Below are 25,886 nucleotides of genomic sequence, written 5' to 3'. Positions count from 1 at the left end.
TAAGATTTAAAAAGTTGATAGCATATTCCACTGTAACCGAGTGGTTAGAGGCGACTTCCGCAAAGGTGAGATGTATTATGGGTACGATTTCTTGCCTATTCCATGGATTTTATTCATTAGTACATTAAATACAAAATTTCACGTTAAGTATATTTTGGTAGTTGGAGTAAAGTTCGCCAGGGGCGGGTGATGGTCTAATGGTCAAGAGCGTGGCTTTGTATGTGGGAGATCCCAAGTTCGAATCCCGCGTATCACTACCTTTTATTTGATAGAAAAAAAATGTTTATAGTAAAGTAAGCTCCTGCCTGAAAAATAGGCGATTACTTTTAAAGTTCATCCGAGAAAATAAGCATTACTTTAGTCACTATGTTTTTTACTTCATTGCTGTTAAAAAAACATACCTGTTTTTGCAAATGCTATTATAGAGTAGTTTTAAAAATGAACTGATCCAGTTCAGGAATTACAAATTATAACTTAAATGTATAAAAATTTGTTATTTCTGCCTTCTTAAAACGATAAAAAGAAAAATTATTTTATCATTCCATAAAAAACATCTGAGTGACAGTCAAAAATTAACTATATTATAGATAACCAAATCTAAGAACAATAATATATGTATATAATCTGAAAGGGACAGATACTAATGCCGATTATAGCAGTCTCTACAATGAAGCAGTGCGCCTGTCTGTGTGCCTATTGGTGTGTTTTTGTGAGAGTAAAAGGAAACCGGTTTATACCAGAGCGAGAGATCCCTTCTAGCTTCTGGTCTTACGCCTGTTTATTACCTACATTTTTACTCGTACATTATCCTCTGAAATTCCAACTATACTAGATAGAGAAAAAATAACAGTCCTCCTTCTGCTCTAATTCTATGAAAGTTATAAAATTATTTTATGATAATATTTTAATGATAGCACTTATTTAGACTTCATCTTTCATTTCTACTTTCAATTTCTGTCTTTGGACCCATAGTTAATTAACTCTAATAATCGTACCCAAATTCTACTTCTTTTTTTCCTAATTACGTTCAACTTGGTCATTTACAAAAATATTAATCGATTTCCTGATATCAACATGGTTAAAAACAAATGCCTGGAGAAGCGCAATCTCTTCTAGATACTAATTTAACTAGGCTGGAGTAATTAATCTCCTGGTAATTACTGCTGCTTTAATTTGCCAACCAAGTAATAATCCTGAAATCGTTTTGCGTCAGGTTATGATGATATTCTATCGCTCGAAAGCAATGTTTCTTTCTTTGTTTTTAATATCATGAGCGCTTGTTTTTTTCCCTTCATACTAATACAAAATTATACGAATTAAGTTGCTTAATTAAACAACAGAAAATCTATTATAAAACACCTTACGATTTGGCATATTTTAGAGCCTATACATACTCTAACCTCACTATTATTTTGTAGTTAAACTTGCTGAAATTGTAAAAATTGCAGAAAAACTAATAAAACACTTCTGAAGCTAAAGCTGAAAAATTCATTAAATTCATGCTTTGATTCTTTGAAACCATGAGTCGAATCGTTAAAAACGAGGACCCCCCGCACGCAAAGCATAGATCTATTGAACAATGGGTTTCACTGTCGGTCTTGGTCTTGGATTTTCATCTCAAGACTCAAGTTAATTGAAGAAGGAAGTGTGTGAGACATGCTACCATTGTCGGCTTATCATTCTTCAATCCATTAATTGCAGGACCGGTAGCTCATTAAAGAATCTAATTTGAACTTTTCAGTTTTGGGGTAAGGTTGTTTAATATTCATAAGCAATATGTAAAAGTATTTTTTCGTAAACAAAAGGAATAATTCAGTTGAAAATTCCAATACCTAATTCCTCCTAAAAAGATTAACAAAAAAAATATATATTAAGACGAAATCTAGCTGGCAAAAAGTTCTATGAGTTCCGTTTACAGTTTTCTTAAGCTTAGAATATTTTGTGAATAGATTAATTCAGACGTCAATATTAAAACGGATATTTTTTCCTGTTTTTGGTGCAAGTCTAAACGTACTTTAGTAGAATGTGTTTCATCCCACTTATGCGATAATTGAAGTCAATATTCTAATTTAATACTCTATCATTTTTAAGAATGATATTCTAATTAACAGAAAACTCTTGGAGCGGAAGTGCGAATTTGTAGGTTCAAAATTATTTCGATTTTTTTACCCCGTGTACCTTGATCTTGATATACAAACTATTATTTGAGAAACTTCATTTTCATTGATCTTTTGTAACATTTGTTAAAAATTATTTTAGGTACAGTTTTAATGAATTTAAATAGTCTTCTTTTATTTAGTCAATATCCTGCCTAAATTCTCTAACAGTATGAGATCCATTGTAGGCGAAACAATCTCTACTTGCCCGTGTCTCGCCTTGAGGATTGCTGAGATTTTCCTGACATCCTTTACCAGAATGCTCAAGGACTTCCTTCCTTTTGGTCCCCGGGTTCCTGAGGGTTGAATGCGTCTCTGTCGTCTATAAGACATTAGATATGGCTAAACCACATCAGTTGGGTTTTTCTTAGACTTAATACTAACCTACGTTGGAACTAAATATCGTATTTCTGATTGAATCTTTCTCCTCAAACACCTCATTTCATACAGATTTCTTCAGCTTTTAACATATTACAGTTTTTTTGGGGGGGGGGAGTGGAACAGGGTTTTTTCTTTGGTGTTCTTCCCAGATACATCGTGCATCTTAATGGTACCGAAGAGTTTAGCCCCAGATACAGCACTACCCTCAAAATCAAAGAGTCAATTACACCTCCAACATCAAGTAAGCTACCAGCTATCTGTATCTTTTCTGTAAGAGAGTTTTGCAGGCCACCAGAGTGTAAATTGGTGTTTTCTCCATCGCCTAACACACGAGGAAACCCGTTAGCCAGCGCAGTCTATTTTTTTTTTTTTTCCAAATCTTTTCCGATTATAATCGCCCAGGAAGATCTTCCAGCCTTACCTCAGAGCTGGAAGGTCGCACCGAGTCTTCCTCCTCTTTCCTTCTTGACCTCCTCTTAATGAGACAGATCCCAGTGAAAGGTTCAGGCACCATGAAGGTGGCATAAAAGACAATATTGTTATCGTAACCAAATTATTTAACAAGTGCAGGCACTGAACAAAAAGTCACGAAGGTTATGTTTTTATAATTCTGCAAATTAACTTCCTGTAGAAAACAACGTTTGAATTAAAAAAGCTAATTGAATTATTGTACACTTGATTTATTTAATGAGAAGTCGTTTTGTTGAACACGTTATTAACATTCTTAGAATAGTTAGCAATCCCAATAAACAAAAAAAAAGAAAGAGCTAATTAGAAAAGATTAAGTGCTTAACACTGTATGTTTGGTCCCACAATTAAACACTATAACATTTAATTAAAAGAACACACAAAAAATAAGAGCGAACAACCATAATGACCGCTGACAGCGAACAAGCATAATTACCACTGTCAAAGCATTAACTTTAAAATACAACATAGTGATAATAGTGAGAAAGCCATACAATAGAAACACTTTCATTTTGAACAATACGCAAATATCTCTAAAACTTTTATTTAGTGCATGAAATTTGCATGGAATTAATATAAAATTTTTGATAAAAATATATAATCTTTGTTCTAGTAAGTAAAACCCCCATTATATGTGTCCAGATTTGCATAATTTCCTGATTTTAAATCGTTTATATTTTGATACTAAATTTGTTAATATATATATATATTTTTTTTATCCCTAATTTATCTTTTGTCACATCAATTTTTGTCTAAAAGTTTCAGATAATGTCTCTTGCCATTTGCCGTATTGTAGTTTTTTGTTTTTTTTAAAAAAAGCGAAATAATCTGATAACAAAAATGCTAACTTACATTTCAACTTTAATTACAAGGGCTTTAAAATTCATCTGCTAAAGTGAAGAATATAAGTATAAAACAGGTGTGATTAATTAAGCACATCATAGAATGCTAGTATTGAAGTGTGGTTATTTAAATTAGGTAAATTGTATTTCCAGTTTTTGGCTTTCTGAGGGGAGGAAATGAATTAATGTTACATTTTAAACATCAAAGAAATAATATCAGATAGAGTGATTCTCCTAAATTGTTAACTTGACAAATTTAGATCGTAAGAGATAAATTAGCAATCTCATAGACAATGTACTCACGTTGAAACGATTCCATCATATTAGTTTTTGAAACTACCTGGTAGAGAATCTTGTATTTCTTCCATCGCAAATGGAATATCAAACCAGAGGAATAATCTTGCAGCATAATGCTACATTCTAGATAAAAGAAAAAAACATCAAAAGATAATTGGATTCTTGCTTTTATTCGAGTATAGATTCTTTTGGCCACTTTCTTTACTTTCATCCAGTTTGGTTGGTGGTACTTGTACAGAATTTGACTATTAGCTGATATTGTTTGATTTCAGTTTTATCAAGAAGTTTCTTTCCTCTTAGAAGGATTTCAAACATATAATAGTGTGGTAGAAAGGAAACGAATGTTTGACGACATATACAGGTATTTAGATGCACCATTTCGCTACGAAGACATAATATTCTCCACCAACATTTATGTGCTTAAATCTATAGCAGAGCTAGCAATGAAATATGAATGTATTTAAAAGTTATAGCCGATTAGAATGAATGGAAGAAAATGATTACAGAAGGATTACGTGATTTTAATTTCGGTTAAGCAGTAAGGATGGCAGGAGCACGGAGTACTGAGCCATCCATTAGCTGAAGTTTATGTAAATAGTAGTATATAATAGAGGGATGAATGTGTGAAGCGAATGTATTTATAGGTAAGAATGGAGAAGTGAGTGATATTCTATTGATGAGCACCTAGACGATGCTGGCTGTATGGCGAAAGCCAATGCCCCCAAAAAATTCATATTTTGTATTATTTATTATTATTCTTGGGAATTTCTTATTCATCAACCCGTACCTGACATATGGACTTTAAAAATCCAAAAGAGATTTTTAAATTAAGGTAAGATTGTTCGCGGTTAAAACTACTGTCGAACCGGATATAACTATTATATCTAATATTGTAAATTTTATTAATATCAACACTGATCAGATGAGATTTGAATGCATTTATTAAATCATTCTTAGTTCTCACTCACTTCCAAATCCATAGCCCCGATTTTTGCCAACCATCCCTTAAGAAAGTTGCACCAATTGATGGGTAACTGTTGACAACAAGATGATGCATTGTACAATCTATTTGGGGATACGGTTATTGTCCATAAAGTTCTGTAATACTGATATTTGTTTGCCAAATTCGATTAGTAAACAAAAATTTATGTTTTTGCGCAGATAGAATTTCCTAACTTTTCCAATACAATACAATTTTGTTCTCTTAAGTTCAATGCAGTAATAAGAGTTCTAGTACTAAAGAGCTATAGAGTTCCAAGTACTAAATAAGAGTTTTCGAGTCGTTCGCTTCGAATTAAATTTCATTTTTCTTTTATTTAAGAGCATATTATTTAATATTATTGTATTAATAATAAGGTAACCTAGGATTAGCGGTATCTCAGGTAGAAATCCCAAGTACTTAGGCATGCTGCATACGTTATGTTATTAGACATCTTGTCATACAGTAGCTAGTACATGAGGATGCACACCTATGGAGATTAATTCACAGAATGTGGTATCCACCAGGAGCTCTTCAGGAACGTAGTGTCTATAAAAAAAAAAGAAAAATAACATAACTATCAATGAATGAGTGGCGGGAGGTTGTAACAATCGAAGGTGTGTTTTGTTGTATCTAGACTTTTCTATCTTCCTCAAACTCTTATTTTATCTCTCTCTCTTTCAAAAGCACACATACGAGCTTATAAACAAGTCGGATGTTCTTTGGCAGGACTAAATAGAAAAACTAGCCCTTTACACATCATCTTATAATCCCTTCTTCTTTGCCCTTAGTGACAGTCTACGGCTGTCCCTTAAAATATATATAGACACACAAACACAGATGCACACTTACGCAGATACACACAAACCCACCTACTTCTTTTTTTATTTTATACAGCATCAAAGTATGGAAGAAGGACTTCCGCTCGGTTAGATCCTTGTGCGCCTGTCCATGTAGGGTGCAACGTTCCAATATCTGATACCGTTCTCACTGTCAAGGAATCCAGTGAATAAGGGGAGAAAGTTGTGGCTAAATCTTGCACATGTCCCCATCGTCCATCCTCCAAATACCATCCTAGGGATCTTCTTATCAGATTACACTAAAAACTTGGTCACATTTATCTATAAAACAAATCTCCAAAAACCATCTTGAACATATTCACACACGTAGACAATAAACACATAGGTACCAATTTCTTTCCTTGAACAGACCACTCCCATATTTGCCAGCAGAGAGTTGGGGGACCTTCTATCCTGATGACAGCCCCCTCAACTTGCCCATAGCCATCTCAGTGGATCGTTTCTTTCACGTATAAAATTGATTACATCAAATAGCTGTGTCATTGGAGGTATATATCTGCATAGTTACAATATATGATAATAATCTTGATTTTTCCACCCATTTAGAAGCAATTTCATAAAATACACACGAACTCTTTCTAATATAATGGTAGAGTTGGAATTAATTTATACAACCACGACTTTATATCCAAATAGATTAATACCTAATTTACATAAATTAAATAAATGTTTCAGTTTCACAGAATATGCGTTCATTTACTGGATTTATATTTACCAGCTGGCCACAGCTATTTTGGATAGATTAGCCTTTCTTTTTTGATCTTAATTTGGAAATTTATTTAAATATATGGTCTATACTGTGCCAAGAAATTCAGTCAACAAAGAAACTTCTATTTTTGAGCCATATATTTGCATTTATAAAGGCCATTGCTTAATCGAGGCAAAAATTGATAATAGTTATTTATTTGACAAACGGGTGGAGTCATGCTATTTGTTTTGCTTTCTAGACTGCTTTCGTTTTCTTTAACATTTGGTTTATACCTGTTTGCCCACCTTTTCAACCTTTGTTTTAATCAATTACAAAAATTTACTAATTTTTTCATTTTTGTTCTTTTAATAGGCGAAAACTAATTTAAATATTTGTTTATATTGTGCCCTATTATTTTAAGGTTTAAGGTTATCAGTATGTAGTCTATTTAAAAAGGCTGTGCATGAGTAAACCAAATATGTTATAGTAGTTTTGCTCAAACGAGCTCAGATGGGAATTGAACAATATAGTAAAAACTTTTATCATTATTATTTAGTACTACTACCGCATTAAATTGGTGCTTATTTCCTATGTCCTATGCGAGTACAAATAGTATAAAAAACGGGTACTGAGAATGTAAATTTGAGCGATTTTTCTATTAGAGAATTTTAAAAAAAATTGCACTACAATAATTCAGAAAGCATAAAATAAGAATTTTATTCCGAACAGGATAATTTAATTTTGTATTAACTCGATTAAAAAGGCCTATTTTGTAATGGTTTGAATAGTGAGGAAATTAATAATTTAGACACTTTAGTTTGTACTGAAAGGAGCGCCTGAAGTGGAGAAAAATGTTAAAAAAATAAAGAAATATGCGACTAATAATTAAAGATAAAGAATAAATTGAAACTAAAAGCAACAACTTAATAAGGCAGTACTTAATTTACTTTATCACTAAAAATAATATCTTCATGCATTTGAAAATGTTTCATCAGTTTAATTAGCACTGTTAATGATTCTTTCAGCAAACTAGATGTACTGAATAGATGTCGAGTCAGAGGGAATTTGATAGCTAATGGTTAATAGCTGCCTTCATTTTCTTTTACAAGAGATTAACCATTTAAGCGTGGAATTTAGTTTTAAATCCCCCCTCACTGTGTGCGGAATTAAAATCAGACAATGATGTGTATACTCTACGGAACGCAGGGCAAAACAACCAAAAAGTTAACAACGTCATAATAGTCACTGCAAGCACTTTTTCTGCAATCTCTCTGGGGCTTGAGATTACCAGAGCATTCTGTGCTCATTCAAAATCTTGCACAGCTTTCACGTATGCATTGCCTAGTTAACTAGAGATGCAAGAGCTTTTTACAAGGAAGAAAAGAGCTTTTTGAATTCTGTGCAAAATGAAATCATGCTGAGGTCTGAACCTCTATCTAAGGTAAAAACGGCATTGCACAAGGGTTGAGAGCTTCTATTTGTGCCCGTAATTCCCAATCTCTAATGCGGAGACCAAACATGTGCCAACCACTTATCATTTGGCTGACTCCCACCATCTCCCTCCGTATAAAATACTTGGCAGTTCTATTGGTAAGATAAAGGAAACATCCCACCAAATAATATTCTTATTGTATTTTATTAAAATTTCGTGTTTTTATAGTTAGTGGCAATTTTATATTTTTCACCAAGAGTAAACACGTCGAACGCACCGTAATAGAGATTTGGTTTGACGTGTATACACTGGTACACGTGTATATTACTGGTAACTGGATAATTTTAGTTTGTATCTTTAATTGTTTAGACTATTATTAATAGTAGGCAGTAATTAGTGTTAACTATTTATTAATTAAATACAAGAAAGGGTAGAAATAAGCTTAGTGGTTAGACCCAAGAGATCCCTGAACTATCCCTGAATTTTCTATTCCTAGGGGCTTCTTATAGCTCATCGTCCGGTAATGGAGAGTAACGAGAGAAGTTCTGTACATTGAAAAAGCTATTGGACATCAATAAATACTGATGTTATCGCGCCATAAATAAATAAGGGAAGGCTCAGTGGGAAGCGCAAGGGACTAAGTAAGTCGGCATCTGATACTTAGTGCCTAAGGTCTGTAAAGAGAGAACACCGTCTAATGGCTGGCAGAGCATTGGCAAGAATACAAGAGCGCTATAATGTTTCTTAGATGTTGAATCGATTAGCTAAATTTCACTTTATGGTAATCCTGTAAACATTAGTTACTGGTATTGTTTTAGTGTCACATTAATAAACGGTGTTGCAAAAAATAATAGTAAAATTTAAAGGAAGTGTTGATTTTTCGATTACATTATAAACGAACAAACTAAGTTTGCGGGGCAACTCTTATTCTGTACTGAGAAGATGGAATTACTGATACGTGCCGCCGCATATCAAAACTCCACTGGACCGTTCTAGTTAACTAGAGATATGGGATCAGCTACTTAGCGGCAAAATGGATAGCCAGTATTACTGAATAAATAGCGTTCTACTTAAACGAAATAGCACACCATTTTGTGGCTAAAAATAAACACAAATATATTTTAATCATGATTAAAAATTAATCCAGATTAAAATCTAAATAGCTAAGTGGTATATAGTAAGTATGGTGCTAAGTTTAATTAATCGGAACTAACAAATATTTATTGAAATAAAAGGGCTCGTAGACTTTTAGGATACTTACATATATGTAAATGTTCGTTGCATATAGAAAAGAATTGGTCTATATAAATAAGTATAGTCTTTAAATTTTAACGCATGGATTGAGAGGCTTTAGTAAGAGTCTGAAAACGTACTTAAAGCTTCTTCTAAATAAGGCCATGGCTCATTAAGGTTCGGCTAAATTTACGAAATAAGTCAAGATCATAATTATCGTATAATTTTTCTTGTATTGTAACATTCTTTGCAAAAATCTTTGTTTTTTGAGACAATACAAAATTTAGTTGTACTTAACGGAATCGTTTTTATGAACTTGAAAGTCTGCTTTTTTTACCGCTGACATCTCTGATCTGTGTTCGTTCACAGCTAGTGGAAAATCCCACAGATTTACTTCCCGTTCTTAATATTGTTTAAGCGTCATATCTGTGACTCCATTTTGTCATCTGCTTAAGATCATAAAATGTATTCTTTATCTGAAAGAAAAGTCCTTCCATTACCTTGACCAAGCTTTCAGAAATTGAACAGATCTTCTTCTTCTTCTTCTTCTTTTCTGTAATTGCTGAGGCCTCCATCTATGGTTTATTCAATCGCACTAGAATTTATTTTTCTTGAAACATCATTTTTTTTTCCATTGGGATTCTATTTAAATTTCGACAACATCCCATAAGAGCCACCAACTTGCCATAAACAAATAAGTGAAGTCTCAGAGGGAAGCGCAATGGACTAATAAGTCGGCATGCTGATACAGAGCGACAAGGTCAGTAAAGAGAGAACCCCGTCTAATTGGGTTTACTTATTACATACACCATCAAGAAACAAATGACTCCATCAAGAATTGACAGTGGGCTGGGAATGGTGATAGTCTTTTATATATCGATTATCCACAGTTGTGCTCTCAGGGTCTCATGGGTAATATTATTTTGAAGCCTTCTCGCAGGTTTACTTTTTTAATTTGAGTACACTGTGCTGTACCAACTGGCAGTAGAAGTTTGAAAGTAAACTTAGTCATACTCTTTTCTAATTCAAAACTGAAGAGATGGACGCAATCGGTGGAGTCATCGCCTGTCTTCTGGAATACCTTACATCTCAGCCAGATAGTAGTAAAATATTAGTGAGTTTAAGTTACTAAAGCACTTTTTATAACCTTTTCCTCAATGTTAAACAAAGGCCAAGACGATTTAGAGATGGAAAAAATTGACCTGTTAAAATAAATCACAATTTTTGATTAACATTAATGTTTGAAACTTTCACGCAAAATGGTTACAAACTCCCAAATTTGTTTTTTGAATTTTAGTATTCTCTTATCTTCCCTGTTTCAGTTGTAAACATTAAGGCTAAGATTTGAAAAATATAATAGTGTTAACTTCAAATTTGGTTAATGATTAAAACACATTCATCGTGAACTAATAGAAATTCGGTATAGGCAAGCAAACAATCAACTATGCATTGCAGATGTTTAATACTTCTTTAATAACCCGACTTTTATGTTAAGTGTACACCAGTAAGCCGAGCTACATAGCCACAGAAGTGGCGTTAGTGATGGTCGAACGCTTTTAAAGAAACAAGAATAAAGAAGCTTTTACTCCGTTGTAGAATGGTGGAAGTAATTGGTAATCACACATATGCGCAATGCTTGCTGCTGATTCAAGGGGGTAACAGAGTCATGCAGAGTTAAACTTTCAGGTTTGTTATACTGTAGCACATCTACCAATATATTAACCTCTAGATAAATGAGTAGATAAACAATAATAAGTATACCTTCTGTTATAACATACAACGCATGTAACATGAAAGTACGCAGGCTTTTGGGCCTACCGCTGTTAAAAATATCCTACTTTACTATTCAATCGTTCACTAAGTCTTAAGTCAATATTTGTGTAGACAACCAAAAGCCGTTCGGTTTATTGGGCGCCTATTACAATTGTCCTAAAACACGCGTATATACCCGCATAAATATTAATACTTTTCCAGTACTGGTAACAGTATTATTGAAATTGCTTATGATAACAGTTAGTCAGTTTTATAGCATGAGCCTTTACTACAAATCCTATTTTCTGGCTGTTGTATTGCGCATCTAAATTTAAATGATAAGATACCATTCATTTAGTTGGTATTTTTTTATTGAATGTTTAGATTCCTTACTTATTTTGGGCCAATAAATTTTTATTGGCTTTTATATTTATACTCCATACAACACAAAACGAAACACAACAAAAAGGGTATCTACTTATTTAAATTTTGAAACGCGTTCTTAGAAACAAGGGAGTCTTAACATCTTTACACCGCATTTTAGGACTAACCTATGATGGTCGATTTATGCAACTTCTTAAATTAGAGCAATAGAAGCCAACTTTGACTTTTCACCCCGTGATAACAGATTTAAGACGACGTCAAAGAAAAATTGTTGATGGGCTTTTATTGTTTTTTAAGTATTTGATAGAAATCAATTAAAAGCAGAATATCGATGGCCATAATATTGCTTTATAATTTATTGAAACTTAGACGTACCAAATTGTCACATGATGTAATCCCTTCGGTGTATCAGCTGCGCTATATCCTCGGCAGCTGGGGTGGTTATAATTATGTCTCGGAGATTTATTACATTCTATGGCTCATATTTACTTTAAGGATTAAATCTGGGAGGTGGCCCTTTTCTGGCAATCTCCCTCCCTTTCTGACGACAGCCAGCGGCAGCGGTAAGTAGAGAACACAGAAGCTATGGGTGTTATTCGGTATGATGAGGTTTTGTCGAAGGGATTCTAGAACTTTTTACACCCTACTGTATAGAGGAGTTATAATAGAGACTTTTCAGTCAGCCAAAGGGCACATTGGCTACATTACAGGGGTGGGGACAGCGTTAATCTTCCTACAATAGCAACTTATTTTGTCACCTTCTTTCTAATAAAATTCATATGAAGTCGTTTTCACTTTTAAACGTAACTAAATCAATATTTATTTAGTATTTATTGATTTTAATAATTAATAAAAAGATCTAGAGTTCATACAACTTTCTTTACCTGTAATTAACCTCACTTTTCTTGGACTAATTCTCCTGAACACTGAATTTTACTCCCAAAAAAGGAGAGAAGTCCAGTTCCCCTCCAACTATGTATAAATTTTTGCTAGTTAAATGAATCCATTTTAATTATTTTTTTTGGCACAGAATGTGACATCTTCACGGATCAGCTACTGCTCCTAGTTTCCTAGGTTTTTATAGTTGTTTTTACATCGCAAAATAAGTGGCCCAATTGTAGCGGTTTTTAGAATTAGCCTGTGGAAGGCCATTATACGAGGGTCGTTTGAAAAGTCCGTGCAAAGTCAGAGAGATAGCACTACTGGCGCGTATCGAGGTTATGTTTAGTTAGTAGCATCTCTTGGAAGAACACACACCAAGTTTCAGCCAGATCGGTCTATTTCTTTGTGTTTGGCATTCGTTTGAATCGAGGAAGTCGAGTGATTTTCAAAAAATGGACGAAAAAGAATTTCGTGTGTTGATTAAACACTACTTTATGAAAGGCCAAACGCCTCAGGAGACTAAAGAGAAGCTTGATAAACATTATGGTGACTCTGCACCTTCGATTAGAACAGTTTATAAGTGGTTTCAAAATTTTCGGAGTGGCCGTATGGGCACAAGTGACGCTGAACGTTCTGGACGCCCTGTTGAGGTTACTACTCCAGAAATCATTGATAAAATCCATGATATGGTGATGGATGACAGAAGAGTGAAGGTGCGTGAGATTGCTAGTGCTGTGGGCATCTCAAATGAACGGGTACATAATATTTTGCATCAACATTTGGACATGACAAAGCTATCCGCAAGATGGGTGCCGCGATTGCTCACGCTTGACCAAAAACGAAATCGTGTGAAGTGTTGCAAGGACGGTTTGCAGCTGTTCCAGAAGAATCCGCATGACTTTAGGCGTCGTTTCGTCACTGTGGATGAAACATGGATACATCATTAGACTCCTGAGACCAAAGAACAATCTACTGGTAAACAATGGGTTACCAAGGGGGAATCTGCGCCAAAAAAGGCGAAGACCGTTCCTTCGGCCGGAAAGATTATGGCGACTGTCTTTTGGGATTCGCAAGGAATAATCCTCATCGACTATCTGGAAAAGGGTAACTATTACAGGTGCATATTATTCATCGTTATTGGACCGTTTGAAAACCGAGCTGCAAGAAAAACGCCCATGATTGGCCCACAAAAAAGTCCTTTTCCATCACGACAACGCACCAGCTCACACCTCAGCAGTTGTGGTCGCAAAATTAATGGAAATAGGGTTCCAACTCGTTTCACATCCCCCCTATTCTCCAGACTTGGCTCCCTCGGACTACTATTTGTTTCCCAATATGAAGAAATGGCTGGCGGGAAAAAGATTTTATTTAAACGAGGAGGTGATTGCAGAAACGAATGGCTATTTTTCAGACTTGGACAAATCCTATTATTCGGAAGGGATCAACAAACTAGAGCAGCGTTGGACGAAGTGTATAAGCCTAAAAGGAGACTATGTTGAAAAATAAAAAAGGTTTACCCCAAAAATTAAGTAATTTTTATTTTTGCACGGACTTTTCAAACGACCCTCGTAAAATATCAAACGTTTTTCTCTCGCGCCCTCGTTTTCCCGCTCGAAATTGATATTGCTTGTGGAGATATTAAAGGGAATATGTATTTATTTACATTTTTAATTATTCTTACTATTAACAATCATGCCGATCAGTCTGTTTAAGTACCCTATGCGTTATCGATGCGCCAGTAAAAACTAATAATATTGTCAACTAAATTATTCCAAATGAATTAAGGTTAGCGCGAAACATTATCAGGGAAGCTACTTAATAAATGTGCACGATCATGATGGAACTTCAATCAATATGTCATTTTGTCACCATCATCAGAGCCATCAATATAACCATTACTACGAAATATTACTATTAGATCATAGAAATCAATCCAGCTTACCAAAACCGTAAGGATACTTTACTACACTTTTTGACATGGTGTTCTGGTGTAATGCATCCAACACCTACCTTGTAGCAAACAAATCGAAACAAGAATGGAGTAGTGCTTATTCGCTGTTGAACTTTTATATGCCGTGCATTCTCACTACCTAAATACTTCTTAAATATTTTCTTAAAAATTAGGTTTTAAAAATGAAATTACCATTGTTACGAATAATTTAAGCAATAAATACAGTGGTCAAAAAAAGTATTCATACACTAGTTTTCCAAAATTCGAGCGACTATTGGCAAACTTCCTAGCGAAATCCAGTCTCTTCATCCCATTGATTTCACTAATGAATGGTTTCTTCCTTGCAGTTCTACCTTTGTAGCCCGCTGCATTTAGGCGATTTCGGAAGGTGTAACAAGGGTCCCTGAAGTTGACGCGAGCTTTCCGAGAGTTGGCGTGCTCATCGGAAGCGCATACTTCTTTCAACAGGATAACGATCCCTAACATACAGTCCAAAAATAGTAAGGAATGGCTGCTTTGTAATGCCCGGAAACAACTTCTCACCTCTCCTCAGTCTCCGTATATAAACCCTATTGAAAATTTATGGTCTTGTGTGGAGCGGAAAATTCGAAAATTGAAATGTTCTTCCAGAAAAGAGATCATAATCAATTTAAATAAATCATGGGCAGAAATCACATCTCAAGAGACACTAAACCTGGTGGAATCTATGCCAAGGAAGCTTCAGGCAATAATAAATAAATGCAAAGGGATTGCTTACAAAATATTAGGTCTTTAGTTTTGCGTTAATTATAACATTCAGACTGAGTGTATGAATACTTATTTTGCATACAATAAATTATTTTTCTGCTTTTTAATCAATTCTTTAGGTTTAAAAAAGAAAATGAGAGCATTAAATTCATTGTTACTATCTTCGATTTCAGTGCTGAAGAAATAAGTCACCAAGAAACAAAAGTTCAGTAGATAAAGTAAAAAAGCAGTGTATGAATACTTTTTTTGACCACTGTATGTACATTTTGTTTGTGCAATTCTACATCAAACAGAGTAGAGTGATGGTTGGAAAAAAATAACTAACTTTTGCACTTGCCTAACGTTCGATATTTTACTCTGGCTTTCCACGAGTTAAATGTTGAAACAACCTTTGTTCATGTGACTCATTATTTTCACGTAGAAATACCCTCCTAAAAATTTAATTGATATGGGTTCACGTAGGAGTAGTCGTTATTTCTTGAAAGCCATTTTTCATCGTTTCTTGACTTGTTGAATATTTTTTCCGGCCATTAGGAAGCTCTTTCAGACTGCAATTTCCGGATTCTAAGAGCTACCACTTTCCTTCTAGCTATGGAAGAATTCTATGATTTCATTTCTAGTTTATTTTGGTCAAACTAACGTTTTAGTCTAGTTTCTTCTCTGATTGTGCAATGCCATTTCTTTTCATTACTGTTGGGTATTCATTACCCTTCATTACTTCGCCCTTTTATTTCCTATCCCTTATCATAAACAGTTCTCAACACATCACGGAGAAAAAAACAACTTACCTAATAAATGATGATCGTTTTGTTTGTACAATAATCCCACAATTAGCATTTTAAGACGTGAATGCTTTCTTATATTCTGGAATCCTTGGATAATTTCTAATTTCGTATAATCTCTCCAAGAAGGTATTATCTACTTTAAGAAGATTAAAAACACTCTTAAGACCAATCTAGGCGCTAAACTCTATTTAATATTTAAAAGATAATTAACGTGATAATGAATACTGTGCCTTACTGAACCACTGAGGTCAGCTAATATTAGTATCTAAAGTGGCATCCATGTTTTTTGGTCTTTTATTCTTAAATCTTTTGACCAACGTTTACTTGATCCGTTTACTCTCATTTACTAACATTCAAGATGAACTTTTTTTTTTTTTTTCAACTTTATTGTTGCTTCAAAAATAGATTTCAACCACTAACTGTATTTGGAGCGATAAAGAAAACTGGTCGTTGGGAAAACCGAAACGTAGAGATGATGATCAATTTTTCTATTTAAGGTTAAAAGATTTTAGCATATGTCTGGTCAACTGCAGAAATCATTTGTGGTTTCTACGTTTTTTGAAAACTATTTTTCAAATACTGTTTCTAGTCATCAATTGCAATTGGTTTTCAGTTTTAGTGCTCTACTCTGTACCTGCTGGTACAGTTCAGTAGTACTGTAAAACCAAATAGAATAGATTAAATTAGGGCGGCCTCAAGGCCTACGCCATTGCGACCCCTTTGGATCTATTGTGGCTCCCCGACTTTAGAGCTCGCCCTCCAGACCCGTCCGTTTAATTAGACTCATAATTCTGGAGAGTGACTCCTGGGTAAAGCTCTCGGGCCTTGGTTTTTCCTCCCCGAGAAGTACGAGGGTCGTTTGAAAAGTCCGTGCAAAAATAAAAATTACTTAATTTTTGGGGGTAAACCTTTTTTATTTTTCAACATAGACTCCTTTTAGGCTTATACACTTCGTCCAACGCTGCTCTAGTTTGTTGATCCCTTCCGAATAATAGGATTTGTCCAAGTCTGAAAAATAGCCATTCGTTTCTGCAATCACCTCCTCGTTTGAATAAAATCTTTTTCCCGCCAGCCATTTCTTCATATTGGGGAACAAATAGTAGTCCGAGGGAGCCAAGTCTGGAGAATAGGGGGGATGTGAAACGAGTTGGAACCCTATTTCCATTAATTTTGCGACCACAACTGCTGAGGTGTGAGCTGGTGCGTTGTCGTGATGGAAAAGGACTTTTTTGTGGGCGTTTTTCTTGCAGCTCGGTTTTCAAACGGTCCAATAACGATGAATAATATGCACCTGTAATAGTTTTACCCTTTTCCAGATAGTCGATGAGGATTATTCCTTGCGAACCCAAAAGACAGTCGCCATAATCTTTCCGGCCGAAGGAACGGTCTTCGCCTTTTTTGGCGCAGATTACCCCTTGGTAACCCATTGTTTAGATTGTTCTTTGGTCTCAGGAGTGTAGTGATGTATCCATGTTTCATCCACAGTGACGAAACGACGCTTAAAGTCCTGCGGATTCTTCTGGAACAGCTGCAAACCGTCCTTGCAACACTTCACACGATTTCGTTTTTGGTCAAGCGTGAGCAATCGCGGCACCCATCTTGCGGATAGCTTTGTCATGTCCAAATGTTGATGCAAAATATTATGTACCCGTTCATTCGAGATGCCCACAGCACTAGCAATCTCACGCACCTTCACTCTTCTGTCATCCATCACCATATCATGGATTTTATCAATGATTTCTGGAGTAGTAACCTCAACAGGGCGTCCAGAACGTTCAGCGTCACTTGTGCCCATATGGCCACTCCGAAAATTTTGAAACCACTTATAAACTGTTCTAATCGAAGGTGCAGAGTCACCATAATATTTATAAAGCTTCTCTTTAGTCTCCTGAGGCGTTTTGCCTTTCATAAAGTAGTGTTTAATCAACACACGAAATTCTTTTTCGTCCATTTTTTGAAAATCACTCGACTTCCTCGATTCAAACGAATGCCAAACACAAAGAAATAGACCGATCTGGCTGAAACTTGGTGTGTGTTCTTCCAAGAGATGCTACTAACTAAACATAACCTCGCTACGCGCCAGTGGTGCTATCTCTCTGACTTTGCACGGACTTTTCAAACGACCCTCGTAACATCCTTAGCTATACAAGACACTCACACTGACACAACACGTGTAGAGCCGTTTCCTCTTCTTCCTGACAGAACCTACAAAGGCTATCATCTGCCAGGCCCATGGGATGCATGTGTTTTCTGAGCCTGCAGTGGCCAGTTAATAAGCCTACAATTATCCTTATAGCCCCACGACCTTGACGGATTAATTCTGCAGTCAGCCTGTAAAACCAAATGACTCTGGATTGTAAGTCTATCCAACCTTAACCTCAACATCTTGCTCTCCATTAATAGTGGAAGTTTTGTGAGATAGTGTTTTCAATAAAACGAAATGCAAATAGAATCCTTTTATGAGCGATAATTTGAATGCAGTAAACAAATTAAGTTGCTTTAAAACTTTGAAAAATGTGGAGAAAATAAAGTAGCGCTTTCATTTGTCCTCTAGAATTTCTTAAATCAACGGAGTTATTATCATTTAGCTCAAATTTTAATTGTAAGACCTGAATGAAATGGTGTCTTATTTCTATAACAGTTAAAAATTGTTTATAATAATGATGTAAAGCATGCGGAATCGAGAGAAATAAACAGTGTAAATGTTTATGATATCTCTGCAGAGGAAATACAATTTCCTGCACACAAAATTAACTCTCAAAACTCCAGACAGTCATTACTGATTCTCATTAATCAAAATACTCCAACATAGAAAAAAAAGAAGAAGTTAATTTGAGTAACAGTAATCGTTAAAAATTAACTGGAGAAAACCTATTTATCATTGTTAATTGCCGCAGAATGTTTTTGCTCGAAATAAAATTATTACAAACCAACGGAAGTTTATTAAGTTTGGTTATTAATTGGCGAAGTACCTATAAGTTACACTCTACGAAAAATATTTTGGGTTGAACTTTACTTATTTTTAATTTATAGTTTAATGAACTAATTTATCAAACGTGTTAGTTTTGCTTAGTTAAATTCCATCTTTCTATAAACGACAGAACTACACTTATTGAAGCTGGCAAAGTTAAAACGCTGATCTAAAATGAATGATATTGTGGTGTTGCACACAGCGCTATTTCCTATTTCTCAAATGTAAACTGTAACTGTAAAAAATTTTTACAGTGTCCTTTAAAATATCAGGACTTGGAACGTAGAAAAAGAAGCATCCGCTACTTTTCGATTTCAACCACTTTGTTACGAACAATATATTGCTATTTTTACTTACTAATTACTTGTTCATTGAATTGATTCCCTTTTTCTTTACATTTACTTTCATAAATGAAATAGTTGTAGTTACAAAAATTTTCAAGTTTTTAATAGCTTACATTCTTTTAAAAAAAAACTATTGCACATTCAGAAATTCTGTAAAAGAACCAAAACCAATAATCGGGGAAGGAATTACCTTAATGGTTAGCTTATACTGGGTTCCCATGCGGAGTTCTCGAGTCAAATCTAGTGGGCTCAGTTGTTGAAGCGCCTTAAATTAAAAATAAAAAATAGAGTGAATCTGTGATTCATCAGCACTTCGGAACCGCAAACTTGAGATCTATAATTTACTAAACCCGTAGATAGTATATCATTTTTATTTGAAATATTTCCCCTAAAGTCATCTTAAGGATTAAGGATTGCCTTTCTATCAGTTGAATAAACTAATAAGGGTTTTATTACTTATTTAATATATTGAGGTTAGATAACATGTGAGGATAAAATTCTAGGTTTCAACCTAAACGAACATCAGAGGTTTTTAAAAAGTAAATAAATAAATAAAACCCTTCAACCAGCTTGTTTCTTCAATCATTGAAGCTAAGTCGATCGTTTAAGGTGTGCCCTGAAGATCGATGGTCTGTACTCACGAAGTGGTTTTGTGCCTCCTCCACCTTCAGGAATTTTTTAAAGAACAATCATGGATGTATAATAGCTAAGATTGCAATAATATTGCGTTATAAATGTAGATTTTGAAGGGCGTAACGATAAACCCTCTTCACTACGTCTATTATTGCTATTTAATGTTAGTTTTTGTATATGAAGGCAGTCTGTAAGATGTTAATTGCCTTTTAGTTTCTCAATTATCCTAATAGATGCCCAAATCAACGATCTCTGCACGTCCAATCTCTTTTGTAAAATAGTTTGAATGTCAATATAAAGGGTGATGAGTTTTTGAACTGGGATAACCTCAAGGATACCCAGATCCTTGAAGAAGCGGCTACTGCGCTACCCCTTATGGTTTAAATTTTGATAGTAGACAAAATATCACATCACTTTATCTGTACCAGTTGTAATTATTAGATCTAAAGGAGTATCTCTGAAATTGTTTCTTTTAAAGTAGGCGTTATAAAAAATAGTTTTATTTCCAATACCTTTTTACTAAACAAAAGATTGTATTGCATTTCAAAAAAGATAAAACTAATTATTTTCTTCTTTCTTTTCATCCAAGAAATTCTTACCTGAATTTCAAACGTTTACACTTGGGGAAAACACTGAAAATGGAAGGTCGGAAATCCCCAGATTTAAAATACTATTCTCTTGTTACGGATGTTGTCGTTGAGCTAACTTTTAAAGCTGGTCGTTGACCTTAAAAAAAGAAGCTTATGACCGAGGTGAGATGCTAGAGAAATTACGGAAAAATGTAGAATCTACACAGTCTCAGTCCAAAATCTGAAAATCACTCCTACGACCTGCTTTAAAACTTCTTATTTTAAAGATACTGGAAAAAGGTTATAATATATTTAAAGGAATTCAATGAAAAACTAATAATAAAGTTAATTTTTAATTCTCTCTCACTTTCTCTTTATCATTACCGGAAGTATTGCTATTATGCAGTTTTCTAATTCGAGTTTGTACGGGCAATTCGATTTCTAGTTTCTTGATTCTGGTGAAATCTCTTACAACTTTGTTTTAAGTAATTGTTCCAATTTTCATTAAATCCGCTTCTTTCTCTGCAAATTTCCATTATTAAACTACGATTCTTTATGAAAAAGTTGATTACCTATTATAACGCAAGATTTTGTGACCTCTTAGTCTTGATTATTAACTTATTTCTTTGCTTCAACAATCTGATGTTTGGATAGTTCATCAAACTACAATTTCAACAGTTCACTTCATTTTTATTTTTACTGTTCCCGAGATGGATTTAGTTTATTTACATTTTGTCGATGATAATTTAAAGTTAAACACTGATGAACCTTACCTTAAAAAAAACAAAACTGTATTCAAATCTTGAATAGTGTCTCTTAGAAATAGAACTTTACTTACGAGGTCTGTAAATTAAGTAATGAGACTGATTTTTTTAATTTTTTTTTATTCAAAAAGAATTACAATTCTATATTGTCACCTTCAAAATAACTTCCTTCTGAAGCCACACAGCGCTGGAGACGTTTCTTCCACTCCTCATAGCAGTGCTCGAACTCCGATACTGGAATAGCCTTCAGCTGGTCGGTTACAGCCGTTTGAATGTTTTCGACTGTCCTAAAATGAGTTCCCTTCAGGTGATTTTTCAACTTCGGGAAGAGAAAAAAGTCACAAGGACTCAAGTCAGGCGAATAAGGAGGCTGAGGAGCCACAGGAATGTTTTTACTGGCCAAAAACTCGTTTATTGAAATTGAAAAAAAATAGCAAGGATGGCGAAGTCGAAGATCAAATGCATGCTAATTTGTTTTATCGATATACACGGAATCGTCCACAAAGAGTTTCTACCTCAAGGTCAAACGGTCAATCAACACTTATATCGAGAGGTTCTTGAAAAACTTCGAAAAAGTGTGAGACCAAACATCAGGAACAAGTGGGTGTTTTGCATCACGATAATGCTCCTTGTCACATAGCAATTTCAATAAACGAGTTTTTGGCCAGTAAAAACATTCCTGTGGCTCTTCAGCCTCCTTATTCGCCTGACTTGAGTCCTTGTGATTTTTTTCTCTTACCGAAGTTGAAAAATCATCTCAAGGGAACTCATTTTGGGACAGTCGAAAACATTCAAACGGCTGTAACGGACCAGCTGAAGGCTATTCGCAGTATCGGAGTTCGAGCACTGCTATGAGGAGTGGAAGAAACGTCTCCAGCGCTGTCTGGCTTCAGAAAGAAGTTATTTTGAAAGGTGGCAACATAGAATTGTAATTCTTTTTGAATAAAAAAATTTAAAAAAAATCAGTCTCATTACTTAATTTACAGACCTCTTATTATGAATGTTTGTTATCAGCATAAATCTAGGCGCCACGGTAGCCGAGCAGATAAGAGGCGAGACCTGTAAAGCTAATATGTATTGTGGTACTGGGTTCGATTCCCCTTTCTTAGGCCTTGGATTTTATTTAATGGTTAAATGAGAAATAGTAAAGTACGTTTGCTAGTCGCCTCCGTCCACGACACCTAACTGGTAGTTGGACGTTAAGCCCCGCCAGAAAAAATAGGCGATTATTTTACTTTATCAGCATAAATCAACGTGGAAACTAGCAGGAAATCAAATTGATAGTTTTTATTTGTTACCAAAGGACTAGAGAATAATGTTTTGGCCAAATCGATCAACGGAATTGCTCCTTTACCGATTCCGGTTTTAAGATTGTTAAAATACCAGTGATCTTTTTTGGAACTTTTCAAACTAATAATTTATAAGTTTTTCTTGAATTTATCACCCGTGACAGTTGATTTTTTTCAGGGTTAATAGGGCATAATGGGTTATTTAGATTCCCTGTTAACCAGCTAAACATTAGTGGCGAAAATATGCTGCTAAAATTTTGAAAAAAGTCTCTTACTATGTCAAGATGAAGTGAAAAAAAAGTCTTGTAAATTTTTCCCAATCATTTTTTCTTTTTATCTTTAATGTATCTCCAATAATTATTCTTTGTTTTAAAGAAGGTGTTTTCTACTAATTAGATTCTACATTCTCAATTTTTTATCTTAACCCATTAAGGACCTTTGTTGCCAAATGGCAACGCAAAATTCTTTATATTTTCGAACGTTACCACGCATCTTGTAATAGGTTTATCGATAATTAGGAGTTATTGGTATTTAGAGGAAACCTTTTTCTTTGCAATTAGTGGCTTGGTTTTTGTCTATGACGAGTAACTAGGTGAGAGAAATGATCAAATAATGGCTGATCTCCGATACCTCCAGCAGCTTCTAGAGTTAGTTATTTATTAATTTTTTTTTTTTTTGGCGCATTAACAGCTAAGGTTATTAGCGCCCCTAATATCTGTTCTTCTCGAACATATTGCTCCACTACTTGGGATGGCAGATGTTCTTGTAACCCATGCGCATCCGACGCTGAACCTTGACCAGCAAGGTTAGTGGAGCTCCAGGTTACGAACAATGCCTCCGTACATCCCCTCTTACATCATTGACTCAGTCGACGAGGGGGAGGGTGGATACATAATTGCCATCCCTTACATTTTCCTCATTTCGGGGTTATCCAAACCCTTAGGTATGTCTCTTATCAGTAAGATAAATTAAAATAATTGTAAGTAAATTATCGATGTGCTTCCCTATAGTATATCATGTAGACTCAACTCGTTTCTTTCTTAGCCAAAAGGTTATTTGCTCTTGAAGGGAAGTACTTTTTTAAATATTCCTTCCCCTGTTAATAGTCCTTAATTCTAACTGGGTGTAGTACTCTTATAAATATTCCTACACCCGCTACAATAGCTATTATCCTACAACTAAATACTGTACAGTTATACAATCATTCACGCCAATAAATACATTCACGCCAATAAATACATTCACGCTAATAAATACATTCACGCCAATAAATACATTCACGCTAATAAATACAAACATGCTAATAAATTCAAACATGCTAATAAATACATACACGCCAATAAATACATTCATGCTAATAAATACAAACATGCTAATAAATACATACACGCTAATAAATACAATTATACCAATAACATTCTTTCACTCTACATTTACACTTATTTATTTATTAATTGTTTACTATTTAATTTTAAGTTAAATTTCTCGAAGTTTTTCGTTTTAGTGGATGTATTTGTACCATTAGGAAAAACAAAAATTAATTTTGCAATGTTTACATTGGATTTACAAGTTAAAGTTTGCTGTTGCCTTATGGCAACAAAGAGCCTTTGTGCTACATCCACTTCTTTTATTTTAGGCTTGGTTTTTCTGTTGAAGTTACGACGATGAGTTGTTCCCTGACTGACTAAATTTTTGTTAAAGCCCCAGCGCCTTCTGTTTTGACTGACGATGAATCAGGTGAGGAGGAGGAGAGGGGATATTACCCATTTATACCGGTAGTAAGTTACTAGCTCCTGTTGAATTAGTTTTTCGACATTCAGTTAGGTATGGACCAAATGGGGGCATTTTGTAGCGCAAACGGAAGGTAAAAAGAAAAGGAGATGTGCAGCCATCGGAAGTAAATCAATTATCCGCACAATGTGCAAAAAATGTCATGTAGGTCTATGTATCGATGGTTATGCGGAATTTCATAGGAGTACATTTTAATTTTCATTCTCTAATAGGTAATTAATGATTTTATTCGTGTAAATAAGTAATTAAATTAGGTTTTATTGTTTAATAAAATATTTATTCCTATAAAAGAAAAAAGGTTTTATATACTCCTATGTCCCTTTGTTGCCATTTGGCAACATTGAGAAAAACATACTTTTTCCAAAAATAATTTTTTTTAAAACATTTTTCCTATGTATTTTTCACCATTATAAAGCATCCTACAAAATATCATTAAAAAAAATTGCATAAAATAGTTAAGGTCCTTAATGGGTTAATAAATAACAGAAATACTTTTCCAACTTAACGACCAATGCACTGACTGCTAAGAACAGTAGTTTTAAAAGAAAACTTCATTTATAATTTGCAGTTATATTTTTGTTACATTTGCAGGCTTCACTGAGAAAAATCTGTAGAGATTTTGTAGAGGGAAAAAAAACACGGGGTGAATAAGTTGACAATAACGCATTTATTTATTGTCTAAAGATTTATGAAATACTAAAGATAAATTTTTTAATAAAATAAAAACGCCTCACACTTTACACATTTATGGGAATAATCCCTGAGCAATAAATCGCCTCTCTGAAAGGAGCTGGAGAGGCGGGTTATACTAGCGACAACTGACACGTATAAATGGATATAGTTGTCTGTACACAGGCGTACCAACTTGTCTCTCTATACGTTTCTATTTTTAATTTTTATTCTCTTTGTTTATATATATTATAAAGACTTTATGTTTTTTTTACCACAATAAATAACCACCTTGTAAATAATTTGTCCAGAAGACATACCTGTAATAGTCAGCTGCAGAAATGTATTTATGGCAAACTGTGTACATTATCCTTTTTTTTTTTTTGTAATTAGTTATTAAATTTTATGAGTTTCTTTGAGAATGAGACTAGCAGGGAATACGAGGCGAGTTAATGAAAAATCTGTCCGCACCAGATGTTACAATCTCTGCTATATAATTGTTCTTTGTTTCTTTTTAATTTTATTTATTTATTTTTTTACTCACACTTTGTATACATCATCGCAAACTGACTTCCCAAAGGATGTTAAACTAGTTTAAGTACATTTTTCTTTCTAGTACAAATCGTACGCTGGAAAGTGGTATTCAAAAAAAAAGAAAACCGAGAAAATAAAATGATTAATGCATTTCCACAATTTTTTCTAATTTATAATATTTTGAATTTCAATTTTCTAAAATTTGTTGAGGCTCAACAAGTGAGCACGCGCTCATTAGGAAAATTTTCTGCCTTCAAAGGGAAATATTAATAATTAAATTTAGTTCTTTCACCAGTTAGTTATTTTCTCATAAAATACAGCCATATATATTTCTTCTTCATAGTTTTTTTTTGCCCATTAAATCACCGCATTTCTAGTTGAATCAATTAATTCATTGGGTATTGATTAAAATAAATAAATCCAGGATTGCTGTTCATTATTTTTGGTGACTGATTCATAGTTTCAATGACTGATTCAAAGCTAAA

At 34.2% G+C, this 25,886-nt stretch overlaps 1 protein-coding gene across 8 annotated transcripts in view; it reads left to right on the top strand.

Annotated features, from left to right (window-relative positions):
* The window catches only part of LOC141456549 (uncharacterized), a 64,256-nt gene that overhangs the window by 2,886 nt on the left and 35,484 nt on the right, over positions 1-25,886 (top strand). Inside the window, exon 1 of one of the 8 annotated variants that reach the window (XM_074132692.1) lies at positions 10,286-10,450. The exons of 5 other annotated variants lie outside the window; for them this stretch is intronic. The gene's annotated coding sequence lies outside the window, so the exon portion shown is untranslated. Of the gene's footprint in view, positions 1-10,285; positions 10,451-10,771; positions 11,023-25,886 lie in introns of those variants that run through there. 2 more of the 8 variants (XM_074132689.1, XM_074132691.1) reach the window with 2 other exon arrangements.

The sequence above is a fragment of the Rhodnius prolixus genome, unplaced genomic scaffold (assembly GCF_049639745.1).
Source record: "Rhodnius prolixus isolate KJV_2025 unplaced genomic scaffold, Rpr scaffold_4, whole genome shotgun sequence".
NCBI lineage: Eukaryota > Metazoa > Arthropoda > Insecta > Hemiptera > Reduviidae > Rhodnius > Rhodnius prolixus.
This window is presented reverse-complemented; position numbering and strand designations above follow the sequence as displayed.